The sequence below is a fragment of the Wolffia australiana genome, chromosome 1, assembly GCF_029677425.1.
Source record: "Wolffia australiana isolate 7733 chromosome 1, ASM2967742v1".
NCBI lineage: Eukaryota > Viridiplantae > Streptophyta > Magnoliopsida > Alismatales > Araceae > Wolffia > Wolffia australiana.
Genome location: NC_135835.1, coordinates 21,243,485 through 21,265,000, shown reverse-complemented (window position 1 = coordinate 21,265,000; position 21,516 = coordinate 21,243,485). Strand labels below are relative to the sequence as shown.

The 21,516-nt window shown below is 39.1% G+C and overlaps 1 pseudogene; it reads right to left on the bottom strand.

Moving 5' to 3' along the window:
- The window catches only part of LOC144707484 (uncharacterized), a 2,096-nt pseudogene extending 2,009 nt beyond the window's left edge, over positions 1 to 87 (bottom strand).
- Positions 88 to 21,516: the final 21,429 nt, after the last annotated feature.

Sequence of the window (21,516 nt, the reverse complement as noted above, 5' to 3'; positions counted from 1 at the left end):
CAACCTCTTTATTATGTTAAAAAAAACACACATACATTTCTTTACTTTGACTTTATGTAAACATAACGTTTATTTCATAACATTATCTTTAAGATCGGGCCACCGCCGAGCAGCCCAAGATGCACGGGTGTTGCCTGAAGCAACGCCAACGCTGCCAAGAGCGGCGCCTCCGCTAGCTGCGAGCGCCACCGCCCATACGAGCGCCACCCCCAGTCGTGGGCGCCGCTGCAAGCCGCGGGCGCCACCCTAGAAGGGGGCACAGCTGCCCAACAGGCACCGCCGTGATCAACGGGCACCACTGCTAGAGATGGGCATCCTGCCAGCACCGGGCGCTGCCCCAGCTGCAAGCACTGCCGCAAGTCGTAGGCGCCGCCACCAGCAATGGGCGACGCCGCAAGCAGCAGTCGTCATCGCCAACCGTGGCGCCGCCGCAAGCAACGGACTCTGCCACCTGCTGCGGGCACCGCTGCCAGCCACGAGCGCGGCCCCTAGTAGCGGGCGCCGCCGTAGCCGCCGGACTGGCCGTAGTCGCTGGAACAGTCGCCACCGCCCTAGCTGATGGCAGGCGCCGTGCGCCGCTGCAGCCACCGGATCAGCTGCATCCACTAGGGCATGTGCAAGCATTGAAGTTGGACGCCGCCACCGGGCACACCGTTGCCTTGCGTCGTCACCTCACTGGGCACCGTGACTGGACTCGTCCACCGCGCCCCGTCGATCGTCGCTGACTCACAATGCCTTGACGAACGACGCCCTGGGACACCATTCCTCACCGCCTTGAAGAGGTCGTTGCCCCGAGCCCAGGACGCCCTCATCTAGTCTTCCTTCGACCTTTATGAAGGGCTCCAGCGCTACTCCGCGTGTCGACCCACTGTGATCTCTCTGGCAACTCTCTACCCCACCCACTCCCAATCGCCGCTGACCGTCAATGACACTGCACTACGCGCCACTGCCGACGAGGTACGCCATCCTCTCCTATCGCTCGTTTATTTACCACTTGCAGTATATCATCATCTTGACTCCATCGCGCTCGGGCTAGGTAGGTGAGAGAGGACGAATTGAGAGAACTAAGATCACTTGAGTGTCTTACTGGTACGGACTAGTACGTCCATTACGTGCGAGCCCTACGGATAGATTCCGTTTGGCCGTAGATGCCTTCGTCACTTTGGTGAGGTTCGAGAGGCCACCGTCGCCGTCGTCCGGCAACCCCGTCCAAGCTTGGAGCTCGGCGCCTCCTTCGACTTGGAGCCTGCAAGTATGACACATAGGGCATTCAGTTTGTACATCATAGTTACATTGACCCGTTAGTGTTACCTGTTGGACGACGAGACTGCCGTAGTCCGATACCATCATCCCTTATCAGCACCGAACCATCGTATTCGATGTCGACGGGATGACATCCTAGACGACATCGACATCAAGATGCATACCCTTTTTTTCTAGCAACTATGGGAACTTGGATATTTCCTGGATTACTCACACTCTTAAAGTTGCACCTGCCATAAATATAGTTCGATTATTATACTGACCCTCCCTTACATACCCTTGTGTGTAAAGATATGCTTTTGGTAATAATATGTCATCTCAGTTTTAAAAGTCTTTCTGGGCTTCTTGTAAAGCTTTTGAGATGGCAACATAATGTTAGATAAAATTATAAAATGTGTACCAAATTGCTATGTGCTATTCATGCTGTAGAGAAGACTTTATGGATCCAAGCTTTTTTAAGATTCTTTTTATTACTGAAGGCAATTACAATCACTAATAATTGATTGTGTTAGTACGTTTACTTTGTTTTAATTGATTCAATGAACTAACTCTTTAGTTAAGTTCCAGTTCTGAATGTAGGCTTAGCTTAATGTTCCCCTTGTGTGTCGGAATGATTGAGCTTACTGACCCATATAGCTGATTGTCTGCCAGGAGTAAGGTACAGGTGGGAAATTTATAGATACATTTATTTCTTAACCTTTGTAATATTTTAAACAATATTGTAAACTTGCTTTTCCTTCTGCCCCTTTCCAAAGGTTCCAAAGACATGAATTTATGAGCAAAAGGCATGACTTTACAAGCAACATATAAAATCAAAGAGAGAAAGGGGTGGCTTTTGTAGATTAGAAGGCAGTAAAAAACAGGTAGTGAGTAACTTTATTGTGTTAATTTTTTCTTCTGCATATGTTTAGAAAGGAAGATAGAAATATAACTAGCTCCAATGTTTTCATATTTCTCAAGGTTACGAAATCAATATGTTATACTAGTCTAAATATGCAGGCTCTTGGCAGCTTATCTGATTTAAGATGACAACCTTGTCCATCTAACTGCCTTATTTTTTCCCTAAATTACATTGGTTCTGAAGGCACTTTTGAGAGAGGAGGTTCCGAGGTTTTATCCAACATTATTTAATCATAACCATAGTTACTTATTAACATTTTATGTTATTCCTAATTTTTCCATTTAAGCACTCATAAACTCAAGCTTTCATGGAGAAGATTATTTGTCTCTTATAGAGTAAAAAAATACTTTCTCTGTCTTTTGTTTCACCATTTGTTGTCTCATCTAGTTCAAGCTAAGACATTGACTTTGACGTTGGTATGTGCCTTACTTCGGGGCAAACATGAGGCCAGCTCAGGGGTACAACAGCCATGTTGGTATGTATATTATTTTTCCAAATTTCCTGCAAAATATTTTCCATTCCTTAAGTACCACATTCTCAACCAGCCCCCCTGATCCATCTGTTTTGATCAACAAGTGATTAGATGCTTATGATAAAAGTTGTCAGAATAAATCATTCACTTTATCAATCAAAGCTATATTTGGAGGTCCGTAGTTGGTCCCCAATTTTCAAAAGTTACAAGAAGTGTCTAATGTCTTTGCAATATGGATAGATACAAAGAAGAACAGAGGTACCTAAGTGCAAAAGAGCTGTGTTAGAGCTGGAACTGTGTTAGAGCTGTGTTAGAGATGGAAGTTGAATGAAGACTCCATGTATGATCAACGTACTCAATAGAAACTTAGCAATGCTGACCACACATTCTATAAGAGCATTAGTGTACATGATGGGGGACCATCCAGCTTCGAAGACCCCGTTGAAACAGTTCGTCGAACGAGGGCTCATGCGCGAGACCCAACCTTCGGAGTACCCAGCCTCGTCAAAGGGCCACAATGGTTTGATGTTATCTTTCCTTGTATTTTCTTTGTTTAGTAGGCCTTGTATGTCGGCCGCGTATGTGTTTTTTTATTTTATTTGCACGTGTCTGGACTGCTGTACGGACCTTTACATTTGCCCGTGTGTTAGCGTATATGCGGGCGTGTTAGTGTGTCTCTATCTCTCCTAATAGGGGGCCCTAATTACTTTGAATTGGGCCGTCTCTCCTTTAATTCTAAGGGGGCAGGCCCATATTTGCCCCTATAAATGGTGGGGCCCGCCCATAGGAAGAGAGAAGAGAAAAAAGATTGAAGTTAATGTGATTTTTAGTGATTTTCTTGATTTTTTTAGTGTTTTCTAGTTTTCTTCATATTTATGAAAATGCCACTACGAAAATAGAGAGAGAGAGAGAGAAAACCCTAGAGTTTGCCGGGAACTGCCGCCGCACTTTTGCCGGAGCTCTGACTGTCGCTCTTGAGGCTGCTTGCGGCCACCCAGGTCCGGCTGCAACTGCCCAGGCAGCCCTAGGCTGCTCGAGCCACCTAGGCCGCCCGCAGCCGCCACAGGAGCTTCTACACCAACCGCTAGTGCCGCCGGAGGCGCCCGCGGCTGCCGTAGTAGTTGCCCGCGACTGCCGCGGCAACACGCGGCTGCTATATCCACCCGTGACCACAAGTTGCCTGCCGCCGCCACCATCTTGTCCTGCCATCGCCGCTATGGCTGCCACTTGTCTGCCGCTACTGACATGCCCTGCCATCGCCGCTATGGCTGCCAGCCCTCTATCGCCGCCGTCGTGCCATGCCATCGCCGCCACGGCCACTAGCCATCTGCCGTCGCGCCCTGCTACTGCCGCCGTGCCCTGCCATCACCGCCGCGCTCAGCCCTCACCACAGCCTCACTGCACCCGAAGCCGCACTTCGCCACCATGCTTGTGGCTTTAGCCATCGCCGCTCCTCGCCACCATGCCCATCGCCGCGGTGCCTTGCTATCGCGCTGGTTGCCTTGCCTAGCTGCCTACTTGCGCCGCCATGCATACTTGCACCACCGCGCGTACTTGTGTCACTGCGCCTACTTGTGCTGCCACACTTTCTTGCGCCACAACTCCTGCTTGCACCGCAGCGCCTACTTTCGTGGCTGCCCCTACCTGCACCGTCATCGCGCCTACAAGTTGCTCGCCTTGCACGGTTGCCAAATTAGACACCTCCCCAGCCTACAGTTCCCTGTACGCTCTTCGATTCCCTCTCGGTGTTATATTATTTTTTTCAGTGCCTCCGAGTGTTTTGTCCACCATCGGGGTTAGATTAGTGATAGATCGGATTCACGTTCCGAGTATTAGGATTTCATTCGGTACGTCCTTGGTTGAGAGCGTCAATGGCATGCACAAAAGCGGCAGTAGCCGAGCTCGCACCGTCGGCCTTCAACCCGACGTTCGGATTATCGGGGGCCTAGTGGGCATTCCCAGTTTGCATTTACTATAGCCTAATGGTCGTTGGTGTCTGTCGACGCCAAATTTGTATTTTTCAGTGATTTTATCGTTGCATCATCATCACTCGCATAACATCCACATTAGTCATCCCCACTACATGACATGACTGTCATTGCTCTCCCTCTGGTGTAACATGAGCTGTTTGATCCCGACGCCGGTCGTGTTACATCAATACACATTTATTAACTTTAGTGTATACATAACATTTGTGTACTCAACAAAAACTTATACACGCAGTGTACAAGTTTGCACTACCAAACCATTGGTCAGATCCTGAAATCTTAGTTTACTTTGTTCTGATAATTTGATTTTTTTGGATAAATTTAATAAAACATGTTATTCTGAAAATAAAAGATTAATTTGATGGATGTTTATTGAAGTTTCTGAGGTTATCCAATATTTTACTGTATGTCTCATCTCCATATTATTTGACTAACCACACTTTCTGGTCGATAAATTTCCCCTAGAGTGTGTAAAAATATCCTGGAATTCATCATATACCTGTACGTTGTGAATGAGCAGGTTCCTTGATCTATCAAGTTTTATTCATGTAATTGTTTTTTTGGAGATAGGTTTGATTAAGAGGTGGAACAGATCATCACAAAGGAGAAAATCACATTATCCTTGATGGAAATAAAATTTAAGAGAAGAAAACACATTAGTTAATTAGATTTATATCATAAATTTCTCATGTTTGTTTGCACTTAAATGGTTATATATGGAGGCTATGAAGATTAAAATTATTATATATATTCATGATGATATTTTATTTTTCTGATTTTTTTATTGTATGAAATTTTCTAACAACAGATTCATATATAAATAAATTTCTATGTCAGAGTATATTTTTTAGAATTTACTGCGATTAAAAATCTAGACGGAAATAATTTTCTAAGCATGGATGTGTTTTAGTTAGATATATATTTTGGTCGTGCAATTGAAATTTTTTAGAACTTATTGAGGATCTTTATTGGATGTTTAGTTGTATATATTTTAGGATATTTAAACTATAATATAATATGATTCATCATGTGTCCAGATTCTAAACGTATACACAAAATCCCCTGAATGTCAAATCTCATTCTTCATCTTCAAAAGCCCAATTATCACTTTATTGACATTGTAACACTATTCTGATAGCATTGGAAGTGGAAAGGAGTTGAGGGGAGAATGTAGAAGAATATAGGGGCATCTCAAGATCTCTAGCCTCAATGAATTTCTTTCAGGGACTTCTTGATTTTTTATTAATGGGAATTTTCCATAAAACTCCCTAATCATTAAATATATATTTTAATGTCGAAAAAACTATCTGAGTGCAACGCTCTATGCCTAATTATTAGTCTAGTTAATGTCTCGAAAGGCACAATGAATTTTTTTTGGCCTTTCAAATTTATTCTCTATATCATTATTTAAATGAATTAATCACATATTTATTTAACTAAGTCAATAAGTTGTGTATCCAGTCCTTGAGGTGCCAAGCTACACCTTATGCTGTAGAGGATATAAATGAGCATATTTACTCATTCATGTAATCTTTCTATCATCAGGTGCCATGTACTTAAGTTCATCATATGCTTGACATTACTTGGACAACTTAGGGTATTGTCAAATTTCAAACCTTTATTGGTCATCTGAGTTAAAACTCAAGCCTTTAGAATGCATTGGAGAACACTTCTCCGATATTCTACTACCTTGACAAAGAACTTTAAATATTTATCTACATTGATCTGTCTCTTTTTATGTCCCAGGTGGGTAATATCATATTTAACATTAAATCATCCTCAATCATTTATTTCTGTACATGAGCCAAGATGGTTTGAAATTCCATGAATAGGAACTCATTTGTCATTCTGAAAGCACAACTCTCCATTCACAATACATTTTCAGTCTCTAGGGTGCAAGGGCCACTTAACCATGATGTGAATCATAAAGATCATTTGGTATAATATCATTCAATGATTCATAAAGATTTTTTTATGGAACAATTTCTGCTAAAGATCACCCATTGTTTATCTTAAGCATCTCCACATTAATGGCTATGGGATAGGTCATACTCATATTTCAATATGAGTGAGACTAGCTAATGGTATTCGTATTTCAATGTCCTTCAAGAATATTGGTCCAAAACAAATATTTTTAATACAAGCTTAAGGACTAGTGCTTTCCCTTTATAGCCTAATCATAAATCACAAACTCGGATCATGTATTCATGGACTTCATTATAAGTGTCACACGTTCATAAGAATGAATATATTGTATTAGTGAACATGTAATGAGTTAGGGAATGTGTAACATGTAATGAGACATGAACATGGACGAGCACATCTTTTTGTATCATATTTAGAAACTGATTTTCCGATTCCATCTCATTTGAGACCCTTCATGATCTGTCACCACGTTTTGATGAAAAAATAGAAATAAAGATAAAAAATCCCAATGAACTGATATGCTTTCATAATAACTCTGACATTCTGATTCAGGAATTCCTAGTATGGTACTATTTATATTTTCTCTCATATCATTGAAATACTTGATCTCATTTATACTTTTGGGATGAAATTTTGGACTAGTTGACAATTTTTTATCTTACTAGTCAATGGTCTAGTTGACTTATTAAATTTTGATAAATATTAATATAAAAAACACTTATCCTCATTTATTTGCCCAAAAATTCCACTAGAACTTGGAAAAACATACAAGGAACTATATGATATCGCATGGGCATGAAAAGACATAGAGCTAGATGAAAAAACAAAAGGCTCAAGAGTACTTTGAGAAATAGAATTTTGAAAAACTGAATGAATTCTGGTTTTACTAAAAATCATATTTGTTATGAGATCCTTTCATTATCATGTCAGATATGCCATTCAAAGTAGCTGTCTTAATAGATAATTAGTCCATGATATTGATGCCACTATATTAGCATGGGATTGAGCAGATACAACACACCTAATTATCAAAACAATAAATACACTTGCAGAAACTTTAATATGGTCAGAAATGATAAGGGTGTATCTCATGCATAATGGTTCATAAGGAGGATCCACCATAAATGGTCAAAATACTTATCTAATTAAAATATTGGCACATGAGATCCTTTAATGACAAAAATGTCTAGCATGTTCAATGAAGTTATCACTGACAATATACAAGACTAAAATCATAAGAAAAAGTGTACAAACAAACTTACCATAAGATTAGTAACTTAAACATATTTACGAGGCTCTATAAAGGCCAACAATTCACTTGTTTATTTTTACGTGCACATTTTTATATATTTCTGAATATTCAGAGTAATACCAACAACATAAAAACGTTTCAGACACTTGAGCTTGTGCATAATTAATATGTCAACAGCCTATGATTGATATCTTACCAAAGTTAATCTATTATGTTGATTGACTGATTTCGTCAAACTGGGCATTTATTTATTGAAATTAGAAGAATTAGCTGAGATTTTGGATTTTTTCTGCTTCAAACCTATAACCTATGATTTGAAAAACCAGAAAATAAAATATGAAGAAAAAATATTTACAGTATATAATGTAGCGAAAGGATTAGGACAGGAATTTAGATGATGAATGCCATGCATCGAATTCACATTACATCTATTCCTTGTAATCATAGCTATGATAGCTTTTATTCCTTAATTCTAGATTTATTCAAATTTTTATAGCACAGTGATATGTTTTCAACCCTCTCTTTAGTCATCGTCTAAATGTCTTCAGAGCTCAAGGATGTTATGAGAAAATGAGGACTCCACATAATCATGTAATTATCAATCTTTATTTTCATAAGGTCTTTGATTTTAATTTTCTGCTAGAGCATGACCATAAAAAACGTGGAAAATAATGGTGAAATTGGAAAAAATACTTTCAACTTCAAAATCAAAGAAGAGTAAGAAAGGGTTGAGCTAGTAGAAATGTTCTTAATTTTCGACCCAATTTGTCAAAATAAAGGTTGTCACGTTCCATGGAGACACAATGAGGGAACCCTTGTCTTCCTAAGTTTCTCTTAGTTGAAGAGACATAAAATAGAAATGGAGAGGTGAGGTAAGAATATAATATTTTATATTATGTTCCTCCCAGAATACTCTAGACCTCACAAAGTTCATCATTACTGGTAAATAATTTTTGTGTGAGCGTTAGCGTTTGCATATCCAAAGATCGTCATTGGATGCTAAACCAAAAATCGAAATGGGAAATATAATATCTGCCTAGCTCAATTTTTGAATAATGGATGACGGAATCAGATATCAGTTACTACAGGATGAACCATAAGTTAAGGTCAGAAATGTTGTTCAACACTTTTGGTTTATGCTATAATATTCCCAATTTTCCTTCCAAAAAGTCGATGTGTTAGTTATCCCCATTAATAGTATGAACGTGCTCTTCCTTTAATCTTTTCTTTGTGGGAGTTGGAGACACCGATCTTGTTGGGATTGATTTGCATCCTGTAGGGGAGGTAGCATAATTTCAGGCTAGACATTACGTTCAATTCTTTGTAAAAGTCGATCCTTGCGTTGAGATGAAGATGTTGAGAAGAGAGAAAGAGGAGATGTAAGAGAAGAGAAGGAGAGATAAAGGAGATGTAAGAGAAGAGAAGGAGAGAGGAGAAAGACAGGACAAGAGGATAAAGATCTCTTCTTATTCCCGCACACTTGTCATCTTTAACATTTGGTTTGTTGTAACGATTTGAAGATCGAACGGTTTAGACCGTTCGATCTGTTTTAAACATGGCCGTTATAACTAGTATAACGGCTATGGAACGAAGGATCTAGACTGTTCGCTCGGTTTGAAATCGTAGCCGTAATAACGGCTGAGGATTTTACCGTTCGATCGTTCGATCAGTTTTAACTCAATAACCGTCTGATATTTTCTTCCTATCTATCTTTAATCCTAACTATCTTTGTTCCTATCTATCTTTAATCCTAATCTATGTTTGAACCTATATGTTTCCTATTTGTCTAATCTCTAACGAGTATAGGATATATGGATTATTACTATCTAATCTTTATTAAGCTTCCTACTACGCTGATGGCGAACTTCCTCCGTCTTCATTCTTAACTTCTGTCTTTGTCTATCAACTTACCAAAATATTTGATGCGTAACCTTGAGTAATCGTTTTTCGGTGGGTTCACTGTTTCCTTCCTTCTGCCTGTCTTTCATTTTTTTTGAAGCAGATGAACGATCCGTTGTGCTGTACGAATAATAAATGTTCTGCCGGATTAATTCGAAGGAGACAAGGTCAGAATAAAGGAAAGTCCTATCCCTTTAATCTTAGCTTTTGTGGTCAAGATCCATGTTTTAGCTATTGAACATATGAATAACTGTAGGGATAAGGCCGTCAAAAACGTGAAGGAGTCGTTCGCATCCCGGAGAAGTATTAGAGTGGTCTTTTCTACGGTCCTGGGAAGAATTTCTTTAGATGTGTTGGTGATCGGCCTCATCATATCAACGATGTTTTCCCCATTCTTCTTGTCTTATTGTTATGGTGATTTGCATCCTCTTGGAAAACTAGGCATCATTAAGGGGCATAGTCTTTTTCTACTTAACCTACATATTCGAAGTGTATCTTTCAATAATCGTTTTTCGGTGGGTTCACATATTTAATATGTTGGGTTGGAGGCATGCTTTTAGTTCGTTGAATGTATTCAATTAAAAAGTTAGTCGACAACCCTGGTTGAACCGATTGATTTACTTTTTGGCAGATAATTGATTTGTTGTACTGTACAGACGACAAATAGCCTACAGGATGAATTATGAGCATCAAGATTCTGTGTCGACGACTCCACTTGGCAAAGAAAACATATACGAAGATAACAAAATCGTCGTCATCGATCAGAGGCTCCAATCAAACATAGTAGATAAAACATCAACAATAGTTTAGATGTCTAAATTTTTTGTAGACGGTGGAATTTCATTTGTTTTACTCATTCCGAAAATCTTATTCTTAGTATGAAAGAGGCATTTGGTGTCACAAACTGTTAGAAATTTAAACTGATTTAGCCATTCCATCAACACGGATAGATGTACTTTAGTATGAAACGAAATTCCCGATCGAAACCTTTTTCTATTGTAATAAACTCGTGGTCTTTGATTAATCTGTAATTTCCTGTGGCCAGGCTTACCTAACTATTTTTTCGTTAATTGCACCACATCAAATTTGAGAGACTCGAAAGCCCTTGCCTGCTTAGTATATATTAATTCCGTATAGCAAACGGCAAAATTTCTGCGTTTCTCTCTTGCCAGTGAACAAAAACATCAAGCACTTTACAGATATTTGCGTAAAAAAAGACCAGCTTTAACTGCCTTCAGGCTTTATTTACTATCCAGGACACTTTCCTCTGAGTGAGTTATTTTCCAATTTTTTAATGAAATAGGAAACCTCGAGGAATAGACGATAAAGTTCGAAGAACTGCGATGATGTTGGCGCAAGATACGAAAACGAAGGTTAGCCGTTGGCCTAAGACAGGATTGCTTCCCCATTCGTCGTTTTATTCGATAATTGTATATTTCATGGATGATATTTGGCTGGCGCACTTATTCATCATTTTTTTCTAAAATAACGACTTTAAGAAATATAGACTTTAAGAACCTTACGCCCAATCGGCTTTTATATCATCGATGATTTCCCAAATGCCTAAAAAAGTTTCCTTCTGAACTATGGTATCTTCATGGTTGCCTTTGGACTTTCACTTTAGAAGGAAAACTCAAATGTGCTACTGAAGTACCATCGTTGCCTTTCGGTTTCGATTAATATGGAGGGACGTGTTTAAAATTGGGGAGGAAACTTTTCGTAAAATCTTATTCTTAGTCCAGGTGATTTCTCATCTGAAACTTAAAAGCAGCGCCATTTACGGCTAGACGGATGATTTATCTTACGCGGAGTCCTATTATTATTATTTTGTTTCCATGATTGTTGTAACCTAATTTGAGATCTTGAAGAGGTTCGGAATATGTGTAAATTGAAACCGAACTATGGGAACACGTTTGCAAATAAAACAGAGTGGAGACGCTTCATCCGATCGCGTATTTTTTAGAAGATGTATTTATTCCGTAAATATGTTGTCTCCATACCATTGACTAGAAATTCTATGCAACGAGTTGATCGATTTGAAGCACCTAAAACGGTCACGACATTATTTCCCGAGGAAATGAATACTTAATAGGTAAAAATTTTGGGAAATTCGAGAAAGGGTTGTCTTAATGACCATGACATCACCGGTTCAACATTTTTAGGTGTTTCTAACAAATCCTTTGGTCGACAAGAAAGATCTGTTGAGAAATCCGACTACACCGATGCCCTGTCAACCGATCTTTTACATAGGTTAGAGTTACCGATTTATGGGGTAAATTTTCGCTATTTAACGCAACAGCACATAAATGATCATTTAGTGCAGTGAGTGACACCAGAGAATTGCCACAAAATCGATATTGCTGTTAAACTATTGTCTCAGGAAATTAAAATATGTATTTCTCTGACGCCGGAAATTCCACCCTCGACGTGCAAGGTGGTGATGGGCAGCAACTCATAACAATATAAGAACAAAAAGGCGACCATCTTTCTCACTCTCTTAAATAGATTAATCACACGAGATCCAAAAGAAAACATCAATAAAAACTGAGCACCCTAAATGATCTTCTCCAACAAGAGAAAAGAGACAGACAAATCTCTCTGGATCAAACTAACAAGTGGAAGAAAACATCTCAAGCGACCCTGGAGTGCAGAAACCTCATTCGACCCGCTTCGGGATAGCAGAAGAAAAGACCCTTCCGAAAGCACTCTTTTTCTGGTTCAAGAACCCTGAAAGAAGCACAGGCTTCCTCCTTAGAACCTCATTCTCTTTCTCCTTGAGGCTTGAGGAAGAGGACTGAGGAAGAGCCGAAAGAGGACCTTAGCTTCCGGTTTTCTTTCCGCCGACAGCGCTGGCTATTTAAAGATTAACACGTGCCTCAACAGGAATAAACACGTCTCACTCCCTATTTATGGGCTTTTTAAGATATCAAACTACGTGTCATATCGTTGGCAGAAGGGAGCTCAGCATAAACAGGCTTAACAAAGGCGTCATAGTACAAGTTAACATAATGGCAGGGTGGGTCTTTTTGGGACATGCGTGGCCAACAGTAAGCAAGAATGCTGACTGTTGGATTTCTAAATGAGTGATACTCGACAGGGATATGAAGTGAGCATTGTCCTCGACCAGTAGGACTTAATTTAAGAGTAGACTAGTAAAAAAATGGAAGATAGACGATTAGGATTAGCGCCCAGTATTCAATCTAAGTTCAAACTTTGATTGGATGATAGATAGAATGAGAAAGAGTGGGAGAGAGAAAGGGAAGAAAGTCACGATGAACAATCAGGATTAAATCGAAATATCATGAAAGGTTGAAGATTAGGATTTAAAGTAGATAGCACTGTTATGATTTAATGTCTTATGGATGGGGAAGCTTCTGGAATGAAATATTTAAGCTTACATGCCTTATATGCTCTCAACTCAGACACAGCAAAAGAGTGGTGCAACCGATTGACAACAAATGGTCCAGGTTGGCAGCCTACTACCCAGAATAACTTTCAAAGAGCAGCACCAATAACACTAATTATTATATATATCAATATCATGAATTATGTATAGTCATACAAATAAAAAGTATCATAGTTGTGTATTTTTGATAACATGCAAATAAGCATGTTAATTCACGCTTGATTCATGCATTCTAGAGCATAATTGAGCTAATTTATGCATGTCATCTTGAATTTTACGTAATCTTCATAAAAAATAAATAAAATAACTAAATAACCATTCTTTACATTAAAATGATGATGTTTGAAGTTTTTATGATTTTAGTGAATAATAGATTAAAAAGATTTAATTTGGTGAAAATTTTGTTTAAAATAGGAGTTGTAATTTGAAAGATATTTGAGTTTGAATTTTCCGAATTTTTTTAGAATTTATTGAATATTTTTAAGTTTTACATTAAAAATCACAATAAGGGAGCCCATATCCACCATACTAATGTGGCAGGTGCGCCTATGTAGCGTGCCATGGTAGCGCACACAGAAGCATGTGAATGCACATGTGTGCATGCGTGTGCGCATGTGAGAAGAGAGAGAGGCATGAGTGTGCACGCTTTTGAAATGCTATCTTCGGTGGGACACGTGGCGCGATCCTGTGCGATGGACCTTGTGTACATCATATCTGATGAGTGAAAATTCACCCGATCAGATCGCTGATGATCGGACTGCTAGAAGAATATCCACACTTGATTCCACTCATCCGACAGCTCACGGTGATGAAAATCAATAAAATGGCCATAAAAATAAGAGAACAAATTAGAAAAATGCCTAAAAAATAAGAAATCAAGCAATTTCAAATGGCCATAACTCATTTAGTAGGAATTTAGGGTTCAAATTTTTTTGGCAGTTTCCTCTCCTCCTACTCTTCCAATGTACTGGTCGCCCCTATAAATAGAGATGCAGAGGTCTGAAAATTAATTTTACTCTTTTTTTCTTTCTCCATTTTGGGAGACCTTGTGAAACAAAGGCTTTGAAGTGCCAATTTAGGGCTTTCTTCTTTCTAAAGTGAGTTTCTTCCCTCTCGGGATCTATCTTCATGTTTATTGCAACACGCAAGGCACCAAGAAAAATATACGAGCTCATGAAAGGATATTAATGCTTGGGAGCATCACCAAATGAAGAGTTAAGTCCTAAAAATTTAATTAGGGTTTCTATTCAATCTCTTCTTATCTTTCTATCCATTCCAAATTTTCATATCACTTCACCCTCTGTAATGAGTTATTAAACCATATGAGTACGGATTAAAAGCTTATACATCAATTTCTAGTTAGGGTTTTCATAAGAAACCCCTAATCAGGGTCTCTCATTATACTCACTCCATTCCACTCATCCAATCACCATTCCACGATTTTAAGAACTTAATATCTGTGAGTAGGAATTAAGAACATATAAATATAACTTATTTACTTAAAAACATTCAAATACATGTAGCTATATCTTCTTTCACGCTTTCTCATCTTAACCATTTTATTAATCATTAAATTGTTATAAAAATCAATCTTAATCCCAAACCTTCTCTGTATTTCAACTCCTTACTCACAAATTGCTTAAGTAACAAGTGAATTAGGGATTATTATAAATTTATTGCATAAGTCTATGAATTAAAACATCGAGTAGGTTAAACACCTAAAATTTGACTTATCAATTATCAAGCATAACATGATTAAATCTATTTTATAATGATATTATTATTACTTATGTTTTCTAATATATTATATATTTTTCCTACATCATATCCATAAGTAAATATCTTTTTCTCCAAATAAATGTTCATAGAATTTTCCAACCCTGTAATAACAAATGAAATAAATAGTCAAACTTTATTTTTTCAGATTTTTTATGATTCAGGATACTTTTATGAAAATATTTAAGGGGTTTTATATTTTATGTGCTTGTTTTGGATTTGTCACATCTTGTGGCGAATCCATGGCTTCAACATGATGGCCTTCCTGATCATTCCACAAGGTTCCGTAATTGGCTAATCACTCTAACAAGAATTTTTTTGAATGCATGGAGGAACGTGGTGTGAGGACAACATTTATCAATTTTATTTGGATTGAATGCAATGGGCATGTGTGGCCACAACAATCAATACTTGCACTGGGAAATTAGACACAAGATTACAGGAAAAAAATTTCCATTAAATGATGCTTCAAAAACCAAAAAGTAAGGAGATATGGGATTACAAAAGCCATCTTTAACAGGAGACGAAACTATGATTTTGGAAAATCCCAGAATGTGGATTCACAGTAGGATTGTGATAATTTAACACATAAAGCAAAGTGGAAATTTTGGGAAACCTGAGGATTCTGATAATACATTTTCAATATCCTGTGTGGATCAATGAGGAAAGAAAAAAATCAATGGCTAAGAATAATCCAGCTTCAAGATATGATGGCTGAAAATCCAGAAGATGGAGTAAATAAAATAATTTTGAGATCCGTCAACTAAACTTGGTGCCAACTATTGATCCAAGTAAGAAGCCGAGGCACTCTCCCAAACCTCAAATGTTTAAGGATCTACATTGAGTTTATTGTATTTACATTATCATCTTCTCCTCAACAGGCATCCATCATCTATGTATCCATCAGAATCCATCCATCACATCTAATCCACTATATCAACTTATTACATTTTGATAAACATTTATACACATTGATATAATTATCCTTACTTATCACCTGATCATATAAACATATTTATTACCATATAAAATACATCATCTCATCCTCTAATTGTCATTTTAAAAAGGTATTAACTACAAAATATGCATTCAATGTGGAGATAACCCTTCCTTATCACCACCTAATCATATTTGTTTGAATCCAGGTCTTCAAAATTATACTGATTAACTCAATTATCAGTGAAATATTAACACACCAAATAACTCAATCGTAATCAGCCAACCATATCAAACTTACATGTTGAATGCAACAAAACCTTGAATGACCGGATTGTGCTATCCGGACAGTGTTTTGGCTCACTTTGTTACTTCAGATCCAAGTATGATAAATTTGATAATCAAATATTCAATTAGATAATGTTACATGATTGAAAATTTTGTCCATTGATTCTGCCAAATTTTCTTGCTCACAAGTACATTTTGTCCATTATTAGAGACTTGTAGGCCAGACTCAAAATAAAATTTTCGTCCACAAGACGTCTTTGTTGTCTCAGGTCTTTAGGATCACTAACACAACTGTGACATGACTCAGCAGGATTCACAATTTGGTATAATACCATTTAGGGAATCTTCGGATCCATTCAGTGAACTTTTTCAATTAAATAGCACCCACATCTCCCCTTAGTGTCTCCACACTAATGGCTAGATAGTGCTATTTTGTCTGGATACTTCGATGTAATTCTTGAGTATCCTTTGAATACTAGTTAGAACACATGTTTAAAGACTAGTGATCTTTGTATTACAATTTCATCATAATTCACTAAGTCTGATCATGTATTCATAGATTTCATTATAAGCATCACACATGCACTATAATGAATATGTTATATTTATGAACATCAAATGAGATATGCAATGTGTGATTGGCTTGCTGGCCACATATATTTTCATTCAAGCTACACCTCATTGTCTAGACAATATCTAGTGGTGTTCAAACTCTCTCATGAAACCTTTTTTTTTCATTGATAACTGTATATGTATAATCCTTATGAGAGTCTCGTATGACTTAGCATATGGTTTATCGACATGTCTTTATCTGTTATTTCATTAATATTGATGCGTAATGTGGACCATTGGAAACATCTTATCCAATATCCGCATTACCATGGCCAGGGATTTAGCTTCTTCCTCCTCCTTGAGTTAATCTCCTCCTCGAGCTAACTCCGCACTATGGCTTATCTAAATCCCGAGGTGAGAGACTCGTATGTCCTAATCAAAATATAATTCTCCGTCCACTAGATGTCCTTGGTGTTTCAAGTCAATGGATCAATTATACAACTGAGACATGACTCAACCTTATTGGTTTTCTGGTATAATACTAATAAAGGGATTTTTAGTAGTAAAAATGTACACATTTTAGAATTATTATATGCATCATTTTATTAAGTATGTCTTTATTTTACTATAAATTCTCCCTGATGGAGCGTGCCAGCCCACTCCATGGAAGACGACTTCGGAGCCACCGTCGTTGTCATCGACAGCCTCGCCAATTCGTGTTTAGCCTGACTAGCACGCCAAAGTGCCAGTGAAGACACCTTTGTTTAAATACCCCGGGTGAAAGCACATCCGTATCTTTCTTGCATTTTGATTTCAAATCGCCTTCGTCAGTTTATCATGTTCACCTGTTTCTGTTTGCCATCATGTCGTGTTCCTGTCCGTCAAGTGTCACACCATGTTTTAATGTTGTCGCATTCACGTCGTCAAACACGTGTCAAAATCATTTAATTTTATATTAACAGGTGTCCTATGTATAAGACCCCCCTAGTAAGGACACTAGAGCCCTTACTAAGGGCTCTCATGCCCTTACTAAGGGCCATCGTGCCCCTATATAAGAGGGCATGATGGTGCCCTAGCGCCCCAGACCAGTTGTTTTTTTTAATTAAGAATTTCATGTTCCCTTTGCTGGTCTCACCGAGAAGTAGAAAAGGAAGAAGAAACAGAAGAATAAAAAAAGAGGATGAAGAAGGGGAAGACAAGGAGGAAGAGGACACTAGTGCCGCCAACCTGCTCAGATCTCCGTCTGTGTGCCATTGGAACACATGACCGTTCCCTCTATGGCCGCACTTTGCGTGTATCAGCCACCTGGATCTTCCGGTGTCGTCGCAACTTTGTTAACGGGGTTGCATTGTTGGGTCGTGACGTAGAGGACGCTGCTCTGTTATCACGCGCACGTGGGCTCTCCAGATCTGGGTGGGCCATCTGCCTTTCCGCCCGCGAGGACTGCTTGTTGCAAATCGACTCACGCATCTTGTTCACATGAACTCTGGTCAACACAGAGGCAGGTCTTTCCACGCGGCACGACCTCCCCCGCATGGCTGCCTCCCTCCGTGGCTGAAGTTCATCACCGTATCGAGCCAACCCCCTGCACGATGGATAACCCCACGCAAAATGGTTCACCGCCTTTGCACCCCTCCCCCCCCCCCCCATCGAGTCCCCAACAGTGAGTTACCCAGCCGCCATTACACGAGTTTTCCTTGCGCGTGCACAACATCAATACTCTGTCCGCTCGTGTCCTACCATGTGACCACCCCTGTCATGCTGTGCCAACTCTGCACCCTGCACGTGCCCCCACTCAAGCTTGTGCCACAACCACTGTGCATCTCTTGTTGCCGATGCCGACACTCGCATTAATCGCGGCTCGCGCCGACAAGCCTATGCCACTCTTCCTTCTGGCTTCACCCCGACTATCTCCGACTACCACTCCAGCGCTGCACCACAGCCGCCTGTCGAGCTACACCATGCCCGTCTCCAACACCTCTCCACTACACCTGACTGTACCGGCTCGCGCCAATGAAGACACCAATGACGAGCGACACTACTGATGAGGTACGTTGTTCCCCTTGCTCATAATTTATATTATGTATTTTAGTATATTTTTTGGCTGCACTCCACCACACTCGGGTTAGTTAGGTGAGAGAGTTTAATTATCAAAAACTACAAACTGAGTGATTTCCTAGGTACGGGTCGAGCCCGTCCATTACGTCCGACAGAATTATTTTGCTCGCTGCTGTAGTCACCGACGTTGCTCTGACAAGGGTCATAAGGTCACATCCCACCGGTCGCCCTCCCTAGAGCTCGTAACTCGGTGAACCCCCACAAATTGGGGCCTGCACATACATCCGCCTAGGACACGGCATCGCGAAGTTACATTCCCTAAGGGAATTATCGGTTGGACGACATCACTTACGACATTTGACATCATCTTTGTATCTGAGCATCGTCTTGATACCTGGCCAGATGATATTCCGACGACGTCCACCATCACTCCCTGTATGCATTATTTCTTGAAAATCTTCAAAATGGCCATTTTTGTCATTAAAATCCTATCAAGTGCTTGAAAGCCATTTTTTATCTTATTTGAAAAATGCTTTGAAATTATCATTTTTTTCTTATTTTTTTTATCTTGATAGGATTAAGTTTTAAGTGCAAAAGAAGAACAAACAAACAAAATCATAATAATAAAATTAGTTTAAAAAGTTGTTAAGTGGCGAGCTCAAGGAAGGAGGAGCCGACTGCACTCGAGCCAGCCCCCAGCCAACGAGCGCATAGTGCTCAAGCTGACTACTAGCCAGCAAGCCAGGCCGCACAAGGCCTAATAGCTGGCACAGTTAGGCCCCCCATAAAGGCCCAATAACAGGCCTGCAAGGGCCACAGACTTTAGTATGCACAATAGAGGGAAGTTTTTAATTTTTGATATATAATATCGTGCAATGTTTTTTATAGAATAATGTTTATTTCAGCTTTACACTGAGCCAGGTTGATAAGGATAAGATTAATCGCAAACCAACAGGACACGATCTTAATAATAATAGAGGAAATATTGAACGGGCCTCAAGCCGACTTGCTTCAATGCCCCAGTCATAACAGGCTTCCTTAACGATGTTAATCTAATCTCAACGGTCCAATCTTCTTAAAGAAGATCAGTATTTTCTATATTTAATAGATACAAATTTTAAATATTTTCTATATTTTGTAAACTTCTTATTAGTTGTAGGAAGCTGATGTGTTCAAAAGGGCCACACGAACTACCGAATCACAAGGAAGAGTGATGACAAGGCACGGTGACGAGGTAGTGGACGTGGCCAGATTAGGGTGGACCGATTAAGAATGGGTCCACGGCTGCAATTTAATTCCATAAATTGAACCATTTTCAAGGGAGATCGAATGACTGGGGAGAAAGACAGTCTTTCCCAGCTGCAGTACTTGTCGTCCGACCGACACAGGCTGTCGATGAGGGGACAACAAGCTGATCCAACGACCCTTGGAGAGCCATTGGATCAAGCCTGATCCCTTGAGGGGTCAAGAGAATCACTCTCAACCTGTTAAGGGGAGATTTTTAAGGCTGAACAATCTATCTTTGTCACTAAAAGGAAGATGGCAGCGGAGGTCCCTCTCAAGTTTTGAAGCATGCGGCGACATCGTGACAGCTACAACAGAGTGCAGACAGCCCAAGGAGGCTTCAATGAAGAGCTAGGGGAGCACAGATCTGCGCTAGCACATAGAAGGACGAAGAAGAAAGCACACTGATGTTCAGGGGCAATAATCAGCACCCCCAATCTTTCTCATTCGAGTTAGGCCAGATCCTGTACTTCGCTTGATCTGGTTGATACTAAGCAGTAGAATACTGTAAGTTTGATTCAAGTTATTTCAATCATTCAACAAGCTTGATTTATTCAAAATTCAGTATCGTGATTTCATTGAGGCCTTTCATCGAGCACCTGGACTGCATTCAAAGTAGTCATCAATTTCTCTAAATTCATATTGATTTATTTTATAAAATCTATTAAAGACATATACATTCAAATTCACTTTTACCTTGCGGCCTCAATGAGGCATTCTGTCAAACACCTGCGTGGTGTCGAGAGAAATACCGATATTTATGGTGATCTCCTTTTATTAAAAAAATCGTAGCAGATATTTCTGAAATATATTTTCCTGCATAGACCTTATTACTATCTAAATAAGATAAATATTATTATTAAAATCATAAAAGACCTCAAGATTTATCTACCTAGAATTATCAACCTCCCTATCCTGTCTTTCTTTGTCACTACGCTTCAACTAATTCCCTAGTTCTCTTTTGAACCATAGATCACATGTTACTCTTAAACTCTAAGACGTCTAGATCTCTATAGATATATTTATACCTCCACATCAATCTCTCTCTTCTCTCTTCATATCCTTTTCACTTAAGCTTTTCTAACCTAAACCAAAAATTAACTCCTCTATCTTTCTAGATAGCTGTAGTACCTTTGATATTCTTTTGATCTATCTAAGTAGTTCTCTCACTAATTAAATAATCTTTATAGTCCCACTTATCTTGTGTACTCTTAAAATTTTAAGCATACTCAAATATATCATCTCTTCCATTCCAACCTATCATTCAACTTATAATACTTACTTTTTGTTATCTTTATAATACTTATTCTCTCTTTTCATTCCTCTTTATACCTCTTACTAAACTAAATACCTCTATAAACTAACTACTTATCTCTTTTTTCTATAGGTTCTTATTCCCTATTTCACTAAAATCTTAATATCATTATCCTTGCATCCACCTTCTATTTTCATATAGCTTACTAATAATGAAGTGAATAACCCCCTATCCCATGTTGTAAGGCCCCAAAGTATGCT